Source organism: Choloepus didactylus, chromosome 4 (genome assembly GCF_015220235.1).
Source record: "Choloepus didactylus isolate mChoDid1 chromosome 4, mChoDid1.pri, whole genome shotgun sequence".
In the NCBI taxonomy this organism is placed as follows: Eukaryota; Metazoa; Chordata; class Mammalia; order Pilosa; family Megalonychidae; genus Choloepus; species Choloepus didactylus.
This window is the reverse complement of record NC_051310.1, coordinates 187,271,935-187,288,665: the sequence shown is the minus strand read 5'-3', so window position 1 is coordinate 187,288,665 and position 16,731 is coordinate 187,271,935. Positions and strand designations below refer to the sequence as shown.

The 16,731-nt window shown below is 38.1% G+C and overlaps 1 long non-coding RNA gene across 1 annotated transcript; it reads right to left on the bottom strand.

Moving 5' to 3' along the window:
- On the bottom strand, positions 1 to 14,616 carry LOC119532489. Its single transcript, XR_005216549.1, has 3 exons — positions 14,511 to 14,616; positions 13,194 to 13,266; positions 1 to 680 (listed from the first exon to the last, which is right to left on the bottom strand). It is a non-coding gene; the product is annotated as an uncharacterized LOC119532489 (long non-coding RNA).
- Between the last annotated feature and the right edge of the window lie 2,115 nt (positions 14,617 to 16,731).

Below are 16,731 nucleotides of genomic sequence, written 5' to 3'. Positions count from 1 at the left end.
CTTGATTCCTTTTTTTAGTTTTAAAACAATAATTTTTAAAGTATATATTTCAATTTTTAAAAATATTCCCATTCAATAAAATATTTTATGAACTAAAATTTGCATTTATGAAAAAAAATTACACTTCTCAGTATGCATTCTGTTTCACTGTTTTACATTTTAAGCACAAATGAAAGCTCCAAAAACTAACTATAGAAAAATTGATCTCTGCTTTTAACTTAAAGCCTGAAAAGAAGAGATTTCTCGAGATGCTTACTTACTACCAGGCTTACCTAGAAAACACCATTCCATAATTTGTAATCAACAACCCCATATAATACACTTGTGATATTCCTGACCAAAATATCATCTTAACAAAAATATTTACTTTTTAAAAATGACTTAAACTTTTTGTTTTTAAAATGAAATGATTAAGCCTTCTCTAAGAAGGGCATCCCATGCTGTTTACCCCTATTTTTGAACTCTTACAGGCTCTTAAAAATTACTTTTCTGTGTGACCCTGCCATATATTTCTTTTTATTCCATCCAATGCCAAGAACAATTCTGACCACATGGTGAGGGTAGTCCATCCTGTTTGATGAACATATAATATATTTATAGCTTCATTTTGAGCCCTTAGCTCAGACCTTTCCAGAATTGAGCTCTGTATAGTTCAAAGAAGCCACAGAGACCCAGGGAATCTGTAAGACAGGAGAAATAAAGAGTAAATAAGAAACTATAATAAAAATTATTAATCCTTTCCAAATAGAATTACTAAATGAGGCAGGAGAATTAATTCTCCCATAGTATTAGACCTATGTTTACATAGCTCCCTAAGGGAAGCTCTGTGTCCTTTTTACTTTAGAATCCTTTATGCCTAGCACAATGCTTGGCTTGTAGTTTGATATAGTAAAGTTTCAAATGTTTTTGATGAGAATACAGACATGAAGATTGAGACTTTCAACAATAAAACAAGAAAAACAATGAAAACAAATCATTTCTATTTGCAAGGATTCTTGGTAACTTTAATGGATGTAAATATTTTTAAAATATTTGAAGGGACAAAATTCTGGTTTACCCCCTCATCCTCACCTTATGTCAGGTGAGGATCCACTTTCTAGTTCTTTCTCTTTAACCATAAAAAAAAGTTACATCCTAATTGAAACTTTAATAATTCTTTGGTTATACCTGTGTATGAAACACTGATTTAATATTTAGCAATATTAAAAGTGAGAAGGATAGAACTAAAAACATTTTAAATTGTAGCTGATATTTTAGCACATTGTTTGATAGTTAATGACTTCAAACTATGAAAGTAAACAGTGAGGCAAAATGGTCAAGTGAGTGACCCAAGTGAATGGAATTCACATCCTTTAATTATTTCACACTTCTTGCCTTAGGTATAACTTGGGTATGTTATTTATCCTCATCTAGCATCCATTTCTCTATTCCTGCAATAGGAAAATAATTTTCTCTTTAACTAATTAGGATAGCGTAGTGTGTATTCCATTTTACAGTTGAAGGAGCTGAGCCACTGATTTGGTAAACAACTTCCTTAAGGTCAAAAAATAAATGGTGCAGAGGGAATTCAAATTAAGATTTTCTCATCTAAGTTTGAAGTTCCTTTCTCTACCATATTGAATTATTGTGTTCATCTGTGAACTCAGGAAGATGGATTAGATCAACAGACTGTAGCCCTGGCTGCACATTAGAGTCAGCTGGGGAGTTCTGAAAACACCCAAATTCTTGGGCCCCACCCCAAATCAATTAAGTCAAGATATCTGGGGTAGAGGGCCTACCCACCAGTAATTTTTTTTTTTAATTTCCCTCGGCTAAGATTGAGAACCACTGAATTAATTGTTAAGTTCCCTTCACGCTTGAAATTCTACAAATTCTGAACTCTACTTATTTTATTATCCTTCCACACATACTTTATTGCATAGTATGGTGTAATAATACTTTAACCACTGGTGTAATCTACCAAGACATTAGACCTGTCATACAAAGGTGTAAATATTTTAGAGACACTTGCAAAAAGATATTTTGAAAATATACTATAAGTATAACATAAATGATTAATAGAACCAGTTATTGACTAGTTAGCATTATTAAATAAAGAGAAAGTAAGATGGAATATCTGGCAACCAAAGAATGATCAAGGTTCCAAGCACTAGACTACTGCTTATTCATGGACACTTGTCAATTTTGACAACCCAGTGGGCAAGCACCCCTCCTACTTGGACTTAATCTCAAATTGAGTGGAAGGCAAGATGAAGGTGGGGAAATAGATATTCCCTTGCCTATTTTCCTGGAAGCTAGGATTTGGGAAACTGAACTGGGCTCAAGCAATTAATCAATACCCTGGTCCAGGCTGTGAATCTTAAAAGATTCGAAATTCCAGAGTTACAGGGACAAATTTCCAGAGTGACTAAGTCCAGCAGCATGGTGACAGATACCCAGTGGCAGAAGTGCCAATGGCAACAAGTATCCATTTGATGAAAAGCATCAGGGAGGCATTTCCAGTGCTGGCTGTTCCTGTGGCATAGTCTTGGCTGTGCCTTTTCTCCCCAATCTGTGTCTACAGCCTTCCTAAATGATTCCGTGACCCTCCTGGCATACTACCAAAAAACTATTTTCTGCTCAAGTTAACCAGAGTTGGCTTTTAGAACACTGAATGCGACACATTTTAACTTAAAGAATGCAAAATAAAAATCATTTACCAACTTTGTACAAATTGAACAACTGATTGACAGCCATAATATATATTAGTAATTTTGTCATTAGGCAGTTATTTGAAAATGAATCAGACAAGTAGAATTCTAGAATCACTGTCATTCCTAATCTGTTAAAACTATGTTTCTTTTCATGGTAGTTTGTGATGATTATTACGTCAGCCTCTTGAATCACTAAAGTATTTGAGTGAGAAAGATTATTTCATATCCCAGAGATCTCCCTAACATCCCTGCTAAGAAGAAGTATATAATCTGAGAAATTCGTCAATATCAGAAGAGTACTTTTAAGCCAAAGAAAGATTATTATTTCGGCTTAAGCTGACAGAATTTACAATTTTGAGGCTCATAAAAAGTTTTTTGTTTTTTTTTTTTAAGAACAGAAAGGATAAATCATTTGGTCTGCTTAATTGACTGAATATTCCAAACCCTGTAAATAAGTAATAAAACAGCAGTGCATGTGGTGTTTGCAGTAACAGTTGTTGGGCCCTGCACTATCAGTTACTCAGTTGTATTGTTATTACACAATAACATATTGTACGGCTCTAAGAGTCATGGTGCCGAAGGACAAGGGACCCCAAAGATCTGAGAGCTAACATCTTGTCCTGCCTTCATAGTGGTTCCAGCTTTAAATTTCCTAGTTTATAGTTTTGGCTTTTGTTTTGTTTGTTTCTGTTTTTGTTTTCCCCTGTTGTTAGACATATATGAAGGAGATGGTACATAAGCAAAACACTGACATCTGCTTGATGAATGGGTCACAATGGTACTAAACAAATACATTTACTAATTTAAGGCATCATTCAGTATTAGCTCTCTATATGATTTTATGCCTCTAGCATAGTATTTTGCACTTTATATGCCTTACTCCTTGGCTTGCTGGTTAAAGGTTCAGCTTCTCAAGGGGATCCTTCAAATGGCTATTTTAGTAGTAAAAGCAAGGTAGAAGAGCTTTCCATATTGCCCCAGAGAAAATAAACTTCTAAATTTCAAGGAAAAGTTGGTGAACCAGTAAATTTATAATTGTTTATAGATTGGAAGCTTTAGAAATAAAATAACTTTAAGTGCCACATAGTGCTACTTCAAAGAGAATAAAAGAATGAATTGAAAAATTAGTGACAGAGTTAAGAAGGACAAAAGGAAGGAGAGAAGAAAAGGATAGTATTGAAAAGTAGAGCTTGTCAATGTTGTAAACCAATATACTAATACCCAACCCAACCGATACCCAGCTTTATATTAGAAAGCTGGGTATTGGAAAACTATAACCAGGCAGATTCATATGAAATTTCCCCCATAAGCTTTTCTTATTTTACTTTTTGCACACATGGCAAGTGTATCAAGAACAAATGGAAGAGCAGCTTTTATGATGTTCAGTACCTTTTGACCATCAGTATATAATCATCTTTAGAAGCTCCTACTCTAAGATACGGTTTTGAGCACGGTGACCGAGATTTATGAGTGTGGAAGTGGTTGTAAAATCCCAGGTAAATGTTACACTATAACCAATTTAACAGTGGCTTAGCTGGGCACAGTTTATGGGTTTGTTTCCATTTCAAGTAAGATTTATATTCCGATAGGCTTAGAAAGACACCTTGTGGATTATATGTACACAAATAGTCAAATAATAAACCTGGTGAGCTAAAGACTGGCTTCATGGGTAACATTACATCAAAAGTGTGATGACCCTCTAGCGAACTAGGGCAACATTCCTGTGTTCTCTTCACTGTGAGAAAGAAGTCAGCTATCCTGTGACTTCCCAAATTAACTAGATTAATGCCTGGAAAGGAAAATTCCAGAGTCTTTGAGGCAATTTTAGATGTTTGACTCTATTTCCAAATGTAAAAATAGGTCTTGCTGCTGCTTTTTGGTTCTTATACTTTTTTAACATTACAGGAAACATAAGTCATGAAGTCAGTGTGTTTACACAGTGGTAATCTTGGCTATGTAAGAAGGTTAACCTGGGACTGTATAAGAATTTCAATATGGAGAAATCTTTAACAGCATGTCAAAGGTTCTAGGAGTAGAACAAGTATTTGACACTTGCAGGATGTCTTTGAAAACTGCCACCCCCATCCCCAGGAATGCAGGGTAGGCACCTGGCGGTCATGGTTGTTCCATGTGACACTTCAATACATATACCTCTGACTATACCAGCTGGACCGCAGGAAAACTCATTATCCTAACAGCTAATCAGATCCTTATTCCTGAGAACTTAAAATCAGATCTTAAGGAAGACTACATCAGTCTGTCCTTTCTCAGTGGACCTGCGTCCTACTAACCAGGGAATGTATGACAGCCATATTCTGCTTTGAAGACTGGGCTGTAGATGGAAGTTAGTCTTCAAAATGATAGAAAGAAGCAGATGTATAGACAGGAGCAGAGATGAGACAAATCATTCCCTGGGCTCCATTGCACAGTTCTAGGCCCTTCCTAGGGTCTGTGTGTACAAAACCTTGAGTTTCATGAGGTACCCTTTATCTTTACATTAAATTACTTTTTTTTTCTAAATCAAGATCTTAAAGGCTTCTGTTACTTTATAAACAAAAGTTACAGCTTTACAAAGCATGTCAATGAAATGTAGTGTGCAAGCAAAACAAAATTTTAACAATCCAATAAAGTATATGCACTAAAGTCACTGGCTTTAATGCTTCATAGAGAATTATAAAATATTATATAATAATACCTAATAGATAATTACAGGCATACCTCATTTTATTGTGCTTTGCTTTACTGTACTTCGCAGATACTGCATTTTTTTACAAATTGAAAGTTTGTGGCAACCCTGCATTTAGCAAGTCTTATCAGTGCCATTTTTCCAATAGCATGTGCTCATTTCATATCTCTGTATCACATTATGGTAATTCTTGCAATATTTCAGACTTTTTCATCAGTGATATTTGACAACAGTTACTGTTGTAATTGTTTTGGGGCTCCATGAACTGCACCTATATAAGAAGGTGAACTTAATTGATAAATGTTGAATGTGTTCTGACTGCTCCAACAAACAGCCCTTCTCCCATGGGTCTCCCTCTCCTGGGCCTCCCTATTCCCTGAGACACAACAATATTTAAATTAGGCCAATTACTAACCCTACAGTGCCCTCTAACTGTTCAAGTGAAACGTAGAGTTGCACATCTTTCACTTTAAATCAAAAGCTGGAAATGATTAATCTTATTAAGGAAGTCATGTTGAAAGCTGAGATAGGCCGAAAGCTAGGCCTTTTTGCACCAAACAGCCAAGTTTTGAATGCAAAGGAAAAGTTCTTAAAGGAAATTAAGTGCTATTCCAGTGAATACACAAGTGTTAAAAAAGCCTTACTGCTGATATGAGAAAGTTTTAGTGGTCTTAATAAAAGATCAAACCAGCCACAACATTGTCTTAAGCCAAAACCTAATCTAGAGCAAGGTCCTAACTTTTCAATTCTGTGAAGGCTGAAAGAGGTGAAGAATCTGCAGAAGAAAAGTTTTAAGCTAGCAGAGGTTGGTTCATGAGGTTTAAGAAAACAAGCCATCTCCATCACATAAAAGTGCAAGATGAAGCAGCATGTTCTGATGTAGAAGGTGCAGAAAGTTAGCTAAGTTCATTGATAAGGTGGCTACACTAAACAGATTTTCGATGGAGACAAAACAGTCTTCTATTGGAAGAAGATGATGTCTAGGACTTTCATAGCTAGAGAGAAGTCAATGCCTGGCTTCAAAGCTTCAAAGACAGGCTGACTCTCTTATTAGGGATAAATGCAGCTGATGATTTTATGTTAAAGCCAATGCTCATTTAGTGTTGTGAAAATCCTAGGGCCCTTAAGAATTAGGCTAAATCTACTCTTCCTGGGAAAACAAAGCCTGGATGACAACATATCCATTTACAACATGGTTTACTGAACATTTTAAACCAACTGTTGAGACCTACTGCTCAGAAAGAGTCCTTTCAAAATATTACTTCTAACTGACAGTGCACCTCATCATCCTAGAACTCTGATGGAGCTATACAGTAAGATTAATGTTGTCTTCATGCCTGCTGTTCGTGCCTGCTGTTCTAGTTTGCTAATGCTGCCAGAATGCAAAACACCAGAAATGGATTGACTTTTATAAAAGGGGGGTTATTTGGTTATAAAGTTACAGTCTTAAGGCCATAAAGTGTCCATCAACAAAGGGTACCTTCACTGGGGGATGGCCAGTGGTGTCTGGAAAATCTCTGTTAGCTGGGAAGGCACCTGGCTGCCATCTGCTCCAAAGTTCTGGTTTCAAAATGGCTTGCTCCCAGGATGTTCCTCTCTAGGCTGCAGTTCCTCAAAAATGTCACCCTTAGTTGCTCTTGGGGTGTTTGTCCTGTCTTAGCTTCTCTGGAGCAACAGTGTGCTTTCAACAGCCATCTTCAAACTGCTTCTCATCTGCAGCTATTCTCTCAGCTTCTGGGCACTCTTCAAAGTGTCCTTTTTGGCTGTAACAAGCTCGCTCCTCCTGTCTGAGCTTATGTAGTGCTCCAGTAACGAATCAAGGCCCATGCTGAATGGATAGGGCCACACTTCCATGGAAATTACCTAATCAGAGTTATCACCTACAGTTGGGTGGGTCACATCTCCATGGAAAGACTCAATCAAAGAATTACAATCTAATCAACACTAATACGTCTGCCCACATAAGATTGCATCAAAGATAATGGCATTTTGGGGAACATAATACATCTAAACTGGCACACCTGCTAACACAACATCCATTCTGCAGTCCATGGATCAAGGAATCATTTCAACTTTCAAGTTTTATTATTTAAGAAATGCATTTCATAAGTCTATAGCTGTCATAGATAAATAGTGTTTCCTCTGATGGATCTGGGCAAAGTAAATTGAAAACCTTCCAGAAAGGATTCACCATTCTAGATGCCATTAAGAATATTCATGATTCATTGGAGGCTGTCAAAATATCAACATTAACAGGAGTTTGGAAAAAATTGATTCCAACTCTCCTGAATGACTGAGTGGTTCAAGACTTCAGTGGAGGAAGTAACTGCAGGTGTGGTGGAAATAGCAAGATGTGCCGGTTTGTATGTATTATGTCCCCCAGAAAAAGCCATGTTCTTTGTTGCAGTCTTATGGGGGCAGACACATTAGTGTTGATTAAGTTGGAACCTTTGGATTAGGTTGTGTCCGTGGAGATGTGACCGACCCAACTGTAGGTGATAACTCTGGATAATTTCCATGGAGGCTTGGCCCTGCCCATTCAGCATGGGCCTTGATTGGTTCACTGGAGCTCTATAAAAGCTCAGACAGAAGGAGCTCACAGCTAGCTGGAGCTGAGACAGACATTTTGAAGATGGCCATTGGAAGCTGATGCAGACATTTTGGAGAATGCCATTTTGAAATGCAACCTGGGAGCAAGCAGATGCCAGCCACATGCCTTCCCAGCTAACAGAGGTTTTCTGGACATCATTGGCCATAATCCAGTGAAGGTACCCTATTGTTCGTGCATTACCTTGGACATTTTATAGCCTTAAGACTGTAACTGTGTAACCAAATAACCCCCCTTTTTATAAAAGCCAATCCATTTCTGGTGTTTTGCATTCCAGCAGCATTAGCAAACTGGAACACAGGAGAACTAGAATTAAAAGTGGGGACTGAAGACGTGACTGAATTGCTGCAATTTCATGATAAAACTTTAACAGATGAGGAGTTGCTTATTATGGATGAGCAAAGAAAGTGGTTTCTTGAGGTGGAATCTCCTCTTGGTGAAGATGCTGTGAATTCTATTGAAATGATAAAAAAGATTTGGAATATTGCATAAACTTAATTGATAAAGCAGCAGCAGTGTTTGAGAGGATTGACTCCAAATTTGAAAGTTTTACTGTGGGTAAAATGCTATCAAACAGCATCACATGCTATAGAGAAATCTTTCATGAAAGGAAGAGCCAGTTGATGTGGCAAATTTCATTGTTGACTTATTTTAAGAAACTGCCACAGCCACCCCAACTTCAGCAACCAGCATCTTGATAACAGAGCCATCAATATTGAGGCAAGACCCTCCACCATCAAAAAGATCACAACTTGCTGAAGGGTGAGGTGATGGTTAGCATTTTTTTTTTTTTAGCAATAAAGTATTTTTAAATTAAGGTATGCACATTTTTTAAGACAATGCTATTGCACACTTAATAGTCTACGGTATAGGGTAAAAATAACTTTTATGCCCTGGGAAACCAAAAAGTTCCTGTGACTCACTTTATGCAATATTTGCTTTATTGCAGTGGTCTAGAGCTGAATTTGCAATATCTCCGAGGTATGCCTGTATATCTATTCTGTTAGTTGTCTGTGGCTACTGTAAGAAATTATGGCAAACTTGGTGGTTTAGAATTGCAGAAATTTATTCTCACACTGTTCTAGAGGTCAGAAGTCTGAATTCGGCATCACTGGGCTGAAATCAAGATGTCGAGTAGGGCCGTGCTTCTTCTGGAGGCTCTAGGAGAGAATCTGTTCTTCCCTCTTCCTACTTCTGGTGGCTGCCACCATTCCTAAAGTTATGACTGCATAACTCCAATCTCCAAGGCCAGCATCTTCAAATCTCTCTCTGCCCAGTCTTCACATGTCCTTTTCTCTGTGTGTAGAATTTCTTTCTGCATCTAAATGTGATTGCATTTGGAGGTCACCTAGATAATCCCGGATAATCCCCCTATCTCAGGATCCTTAATTTAGTCACATCTGCAAAGAATACTTTTGGCCATATCAGGTAACATTCACAGGTTCCAGGGATTAGACATAGATATCTTTTGAGGGGCCATTTTTCAGCCTACCACATTATTTTATTTATTCCACACAACAGTCTTACGTAGGAACTACAACTGGTCCCATTTTACAGAAAAGAAAGCTGGTTTAAAGACATTAAGAAAGTTGTCCGGGATCACACAGCTAGTAAGGAGACAGGATTCAAATTTTGGGCTGCCTAATTTCAAAGCCAGTGTTCATAATGTCTAAATGTATTGCTTTTTCCTTCTTACTAAGTAATAAAAACCATAATAATAGTAATACTTAACATTTAGAAAGCATTTACTTTGTGCCGGGAAGTTGACACATATTAGCACATTTAATCTTCCTGGATCCCTATGAGGTAAAAACCATTATCGTTACCCTTTTTACAGATTAGGAATCTGAAACACATAAAGGTTAAGCAACTCCAAAGCTACACAGTTAATAAACAGTAGGGCAAGGATTCATCCCCAGAAAACCTAGTAGTAAGGTCCATCTCTTAACCATCCAAATCCACCCAGAGGGGCATGTTTTTTTCTTTCAAATTTTTACTTTCATGAAGTTCAGTGCTAAAGTTTGTGCTTAATGGAAATACATCCTCATTTCTTTACTACTTTTAATAATCCTATCTATTTGAATTTTACTTAAAGTTTAAATAATTTGGGGGTGAGATGGGCAGAGATAATGAATGAATGCACAAAGAGACTTCCTAGTTTAATCAATCTTATGATTATAAGGGGATGAACCACTCTTCTAATTTATATTATATTAATGTACAAAAGTGTCAATACTGATTTTGGTGATAAATTTTAAATCAGCATTTGTATATTTTGTCTTGATTATACAAATACCCTTTTGTTTTATACAATATTTGTTTACCTATATAATGCAGTGACTGTAGATAGTCTCCTTTGGTAGAATATTGCAACTAGATGCATAGTAGTTTTGCTTTATTTCTTGCCACACCCCAGGCCATGTCCCCCTTGGGAAATAAGCTGTCCCACAAAATGAATTAGAGCCCTGTCAGTGTGCATTGAAAAGGTTCAGTTGAACAGGCAAAGACAGCCTGTGCCTTCTATATTCTCTGTATAAATAGGGCTGCTTTGGGGGTGCATCAGCCCTAAGCAATCTCTGAGGAAACCCTTTGGCTGTAAAACATTATACACAAACAGAGTGGTATGGAAAAACTACCCCTTATATATTAATGATCATATTTAATAGGAATATCTTACCAACTCTAATACTAGGGATGAATAATTAGCAGCTGAGAAGAGCTCTGGGATGTATTATGTATGTTATGATAATTGTTTAAAGTTGAGAGTGATGATGATTGTAAGAAACTGACTGTTCATCTTGTGATAGAATATATATTAAGTGAAGTTAGGAACCCACTACTTAATAAATCAAGCCTCAACTTGAGGCTTTCTTGAAATTTAGGATTGTAAATAGGAGGCTGAGCCCTCCTATAATTATGCCTAAGAGGCACCTCCAGGGAACCTCTTTGTTGCTCAGATATGGCCTTTCTCTCTCTAAGCCCAACTCAGCAAATAAATACATTAACCTTCCCGCCACGAGGGACATAACTCCCAGGAGAATTAATCTCCCTGGCAACATGGGACATGACACCCAGGAATGAGCCTGGCCCTGGCAGAGAGGGACTGAAAATGCCTACTTGACCAAAAAGGGGAAAAAAAAGAAAGGTAACTAGCTGAGGTCACAGTGGCTGAGAGATCCCAAATAGAGTCAAGAGGTTATCCTGGAGGTTTCTCTCATGCAAGCTCCAGCTAGACATCCCAGATGGCCACAGAGTGCCATGCCCTTACCAAAAGTTGTTCCCAAATTCCTAGGTCCCTACCTGGGATTCATAAAAGATTCACTCACTAACTTAAATCCACCAGAGTGTTCCTATACCAGACAAGTCCTAAAACCCAGAAGCAACAGCCTCTTTAAGATCAACAACTAGAAACAGCCCCCTTCCCCATATTGTCAACACCCCCCTTAATATGAACAAGTTAGGGTGCTCTCTGCTTGGATACCCCTGAAGATGGAAAAAGAGATTAAGAGGAAGGGGTAGCAACAAACAAGGTAAGATTTAACAAACATCTATGAATACTGAAACTTTATATAATTGTATATATTTTTTGGATGTTGGGGTGGTGGAATGGCTGGAAGAAGGTAATGATGTGGTGTAACTGAAGCCTATAGCATCCTTTGGTATTTGCTCTGTAGCTGTTTGTTAAATTGTGCCTTGAAGGTCGTCACCTTTCTGTATGTACCTTGTATTGTATAATAAAGAAAGAACTGAAACTGTGGAACTGTAACCCATAACAATTTTTGAAATTACCTTTATGACTGCTTGTTGAGCTGCACATTGAGAGATGACACCTTTCTGTGTATATGTTATATTTTACAATAATGGAAATGGCTGAAGTTGTGGAACTGCGACCCATGACAGACTCTGAAATTTGCTCTCTAATTACTTGTGAAATCATACTTTGAAAGTTATCACTATTATGTATATATGTTAAAGTTCACAATTTAACAAATCAAAAGAAAGGAAGAGAAAAAAACATTATACACAGAAACCATAGTATAATACATTTTAAAATAATGAACAATGTGAATTGTGATAACAAAGTATTAAAAAACTTCCCTTAGCAAGCACCCATGGTGCTATATATTCAATCCTTCATAAAATCTCATCAAAGTAAAATTTAAAAAGTTGTACAACAAGAACAGACATTTGCACACTGATGTTCATAGTGGTATTATTCACAATTGTCAAAAGATGGAAACAATCCAAGTGTCTGTCTACAGATAAGTGGATAAATAAAATATGGTATATAGTTATGATAGAATACTATGCAGCAGTAAGAAGGAATGAGGTCCTGAAGCATGCAACAACATGGATGAACCTTGAGGACATAATGCTGAGTGAAATAAGTCAGAAACAAAAGGATGTATAGTGTATGATTTCACTAACTGGAATATGTAAACTCAGAGTCTTGAAACATAGATTATAGGGTACCTAGAAATAGACAGAAGCTAGAGAAGGGGGAGTGGTTACCTAATACGTACAGGAATTGTTAATGAGGTTGAATTTAAATGTTTGGGAATGGTTAGAGGTGATGGTAGCTCGTTATTGGGTTTACATGTAATAGTGGCATATTGTAGGTGAATTTGGTTGAAAGGGGTTGTTTAGAGTCATGTATGTCATGGATTAACTCTATAAATATAGATAAATTCTTGCATGAAAAAAAAAGTTGTCTAAAACATACAAACTTCACTCCAAAATAGAAGTGAAAGTAGCCATTAGAACCTTTAGACAGCCAATTGCAGTCTCAGTGTTCTTCCACTGATTGATGGTAAGGGAAGGAGGACTGGAAGAAGATATGACCCTTGTCACCACTTCACATAGGGAAAACCCTTGGATTTTTATATTAGTCATGTCAGGGCCAGCAGTCATGCAAGATTAGACATTTTTCCAGTCAGTCCTTTACTTAAAAATTATGCCCTTTTCTACAGGACCTATGGTGAATAGACATAAAGCTATATATGATTAGACTACTTGTATCTTTTCAAGCATATTCATTAAGTATTTCCCTTGTTTATACATGTATTATCAAAACTAATCTTAATCTCCAATACTAACTAATAGTTAATACTAGGGACACCTAGCACATGGCAGGCACTCAATATTTGTTTGTTGGTTAAGTGAACAAATGGTTTAGGCCAAGAATGTTATCTTGATCCTCTCTTACCTTAGTCAGTGAAAGCCACATACGATTTAAAGTATCTGTTTCTACCAGAAGCCAGGTCCAGCAAATAATTAGCCTTGAGAATAAAAGTTGAAGAAAAAGCAAATCAATTTGCCAATTATTCTGACTGCATGTGACAGCCTAAATCAAGAGTCCCCAAACAAAGGAAGTACTTACATACCTTAGCTGATGAAAACAAAGCATTCTAATGCTTTTCAAAACTAATAAATTAAATATAGCAGAAAGCTTTTGCCACACTGGAGTTAAGAGATAGAATCGATAGATGGGCTAGAGACTGTTAGACATTAGGATTGTAATGCATGAAGTTTGGGTTTGGGGAAATGAATTATTCCACCTCAGATCAGAATCAATATAGGAACCATGCTATAATGGAGTCCTACTAAGTTCTAAAACTTTAAAACGTTTCTGCAGAAGTGTCAGATGAAAGTTAAAGCATATTCAAATAGGAGAAAAAGCCCCACAACTTTATTTATAGGTCTGATAGTATGACATTGGTTACATAATTTTAATTGTCCAGTTAAAATTTATTCTGAGATTATAAAACCTGCTGCAAGAAATGAGTTTCTGGATCCATGAGATATTGTGAGGTAAACCATATTAAAAGCACTTTCTCCACTTTACCGAGAAGAAACGGTGTATTATGTCAAAGTGTAATTCTTATTAATCAGTTTGTTTATTGTATGTTGTTTGTTAATTGTGTATGGGAACCAAGGTCAGCCCACTGGGGCATGTCTTCGAAATGCAAATAACTGTCCTAACGAAAACCCTGCCGGCAGGTGACCTCACTGCGGTGAGCAGCGGAGAACATGCAACCTGTCAGGGCTGGGGACACGAGGCCTCCGTGAGGGGCGCAGCCCAGGAGGAACCTGGGTGACCGAGGTCATGCTGGGTAATCTGTCCGCCGCCCCCCCCCCCCGGGTGCCCCCTCTCCTCCCTATCCACCCAGCCTTTCCTTCCGGGCGGCGCCGCCCAGGTGGTTCCACCTCTCTCCTGGTGGTTCCAGCTTCCCTTGCCTGCTGGCGTCCCCAATTCTCCCTTTTGGAACTCCGCCTCCCCTCCCGCCAGGAGGCCTTGTCTCCCCTTCTGGTGGCTCCACCTCTCTCCCCGTGGCTGCCCGCCTCCCCACCCTACAGCGGCCAGGCTTCTCCCCACCCTGGTGACTCCGTCCCCGCCTCCCACCCCCCCCCACTGGTGGCCCCGCCGTCCCACCCGGAAGCCCCGCCCCTCTCGTGGTCCCTCCCCCCGTGGCCCCTCCCCTTCCTCTCCTGGCGGCTGCGTCTTCCTTCTCAGAGGCCTTACCTTTTCTTGTCGTCTTGCCAGGCACTCTGTCCCCGGCTCTCTTTTCAGCCCCAGCGCCTGCGGTCAACAGTCCCCAGGGCGTGCCCCTTGCTCTCTTTCATTGGTGCTCGCTGCACTATCTTTTCTTCAGCTGCGTAAGGTTTCCGTTCCGGGTGTGCTCTCGGAGCCCAGCAATCAGGGCCTTTGCGGCTCAAATCCAGCCTCAGCCTTACCCGGTGCCCATAAAGCGGGGACTGCTGAGTGAGGAATCAGGTGTCAAGTATTTCGCCTTACAGATAGCATCTCCATCTGTTCCCATGCTCTTCGTCGTTTAACGTCCTCAAAGGACTACTTTGTAAACGTCTTGTGTCCTATGGCCTGGAGTTTTGTAGACAGATTGAGACTCGCCATTTGGAATCAGGATGGCATATATTTGATGCCACAAATTAACCACCATACCATTTACATTTTGAACGAGCAAATCCTCATACTGCAGGGCATGGCTTTGTTTTTTGCACTATTAAAAAAAAAACTTAAGGATGTGCGTAATTGCTTAATATTGGATAATATGGGTATCGCTAATTTATGAAACAACACAGGTGAAATATACAAAATGAAGATTATATGATTAATATAATGGCCAGTGGTCAATTTGAATAAATTATGTATCAAATCGAGAGCTTGTTATACTGTTATTAAAAGTATTGGGTAACAAGCAGAGGTCACAGTGGCTGAGAGATCCCAAATAGAGTTGAGAGGGCTATCCTGGAGGTTTCCCTTATGCAAGCTCCAGCTAGGCATCCCAAACGGCCACAGTATGCCATGCCCTTATCAAAAGTAGTCCCCAAATTCCTAGGCCCTTACCTGAGATTCTATAAAAGATTCACTCACAGAGTTTTTTTGTTTTTGTTTTTGGTTTTTTTTTATTGTGATTGTTCACATACCATACAATTATCCAAAGATCTAAAGTGTACAATCAGTTGCCCCCGGTACCATCATACAGCTGTGCATCCATCACCGCAATTAATTTTTGTTCAAGTTTTAAAACATTTTCATTACTCCAGAAAAGAAATAAAGACAAAAAAATAAAAAATAAAAAGGAAACTCAAATCTTCCCATATCCCTAACCACTCTCCCTGCATTGTTGACTCCTAGTATTGGTATAGTACATTTGTTACTGTTTATGAAAGAACACTGAAATACTACTAACTGTAGTATATAATTTGCAATAGATATATATTTTTCCCTACATGCCCCTCTATTATTAACTTCTAGTTGTAGTGTCATACATTTGTTCTGATTCATGAAAGAAATTCCTAATATTTGTACAGTTAATCTCAGACGTTGCCCACCACAAGGTTTACTGTTTTATACATTCCCATCTTTTAACCTCCAACTTTCCTTCTGGTGACAATATGACTCTGAGCTTCCCCTTTCCACCACATTCACACATCATTCAGCACTGTTAGTTACTCTCACAACATGCTACCATCACCTCTGTCCATTTCCAAACATTTAAGTTTCATTGTAGTTGAACATTCTGCTCATACTAAGCAACTGTTCCCCATTCTTTAGCTTCGTTCTCTATCTTGGTAACTTATATTTCATGTCTATGAGTTTACATATTATAATTAGTTCCTATCAGTGAGACCCCACAATATTTGTCCTTATGTGTCTGGCTTATTTCACTCATCATATTGCCCTCAAAGTTTCATCATCAACCCATTTTTTTTAAAGATGGTTTTGTTCACATGCCATACATTCCACCCTAAGTAAACAATTGGTTCCCTGTATAGTCACATATTTATGTATTCACCACCTTCACCACTATCTATATAAGAACATCTATATTTCTTCCACAAAGCAGGAGAAAGAGTCAAAGTAGAGAGGCAAAAGAGAAAAAAAAAGAGGGGAAAAAAAGAAAAAAAAAAAAGACTGCTAGGAAGCAGCAAAAGGAAAGATAACCTTAGATCAAAGTAGAATAAAGAGTCAGACAACACCACCAAAGCCAAGAGTCTCACACCCCTCCCCTGTGCCCCTTTCTTATCTTACCATTTACCTTGGTATATTGCCTTTGTTACATTAAAGGAAGCATAATACAATGATTCTGTTAATTATAGTCTCTAGTTTATGCTGATTGTATTTTTCCCCCAATACCTCCCTATTTTTAACACCTTGCAAGGTTGACATTCATTTGTTCTCCCTTGTGAAAAAACATATTTGTACATTTTATCACAATTGT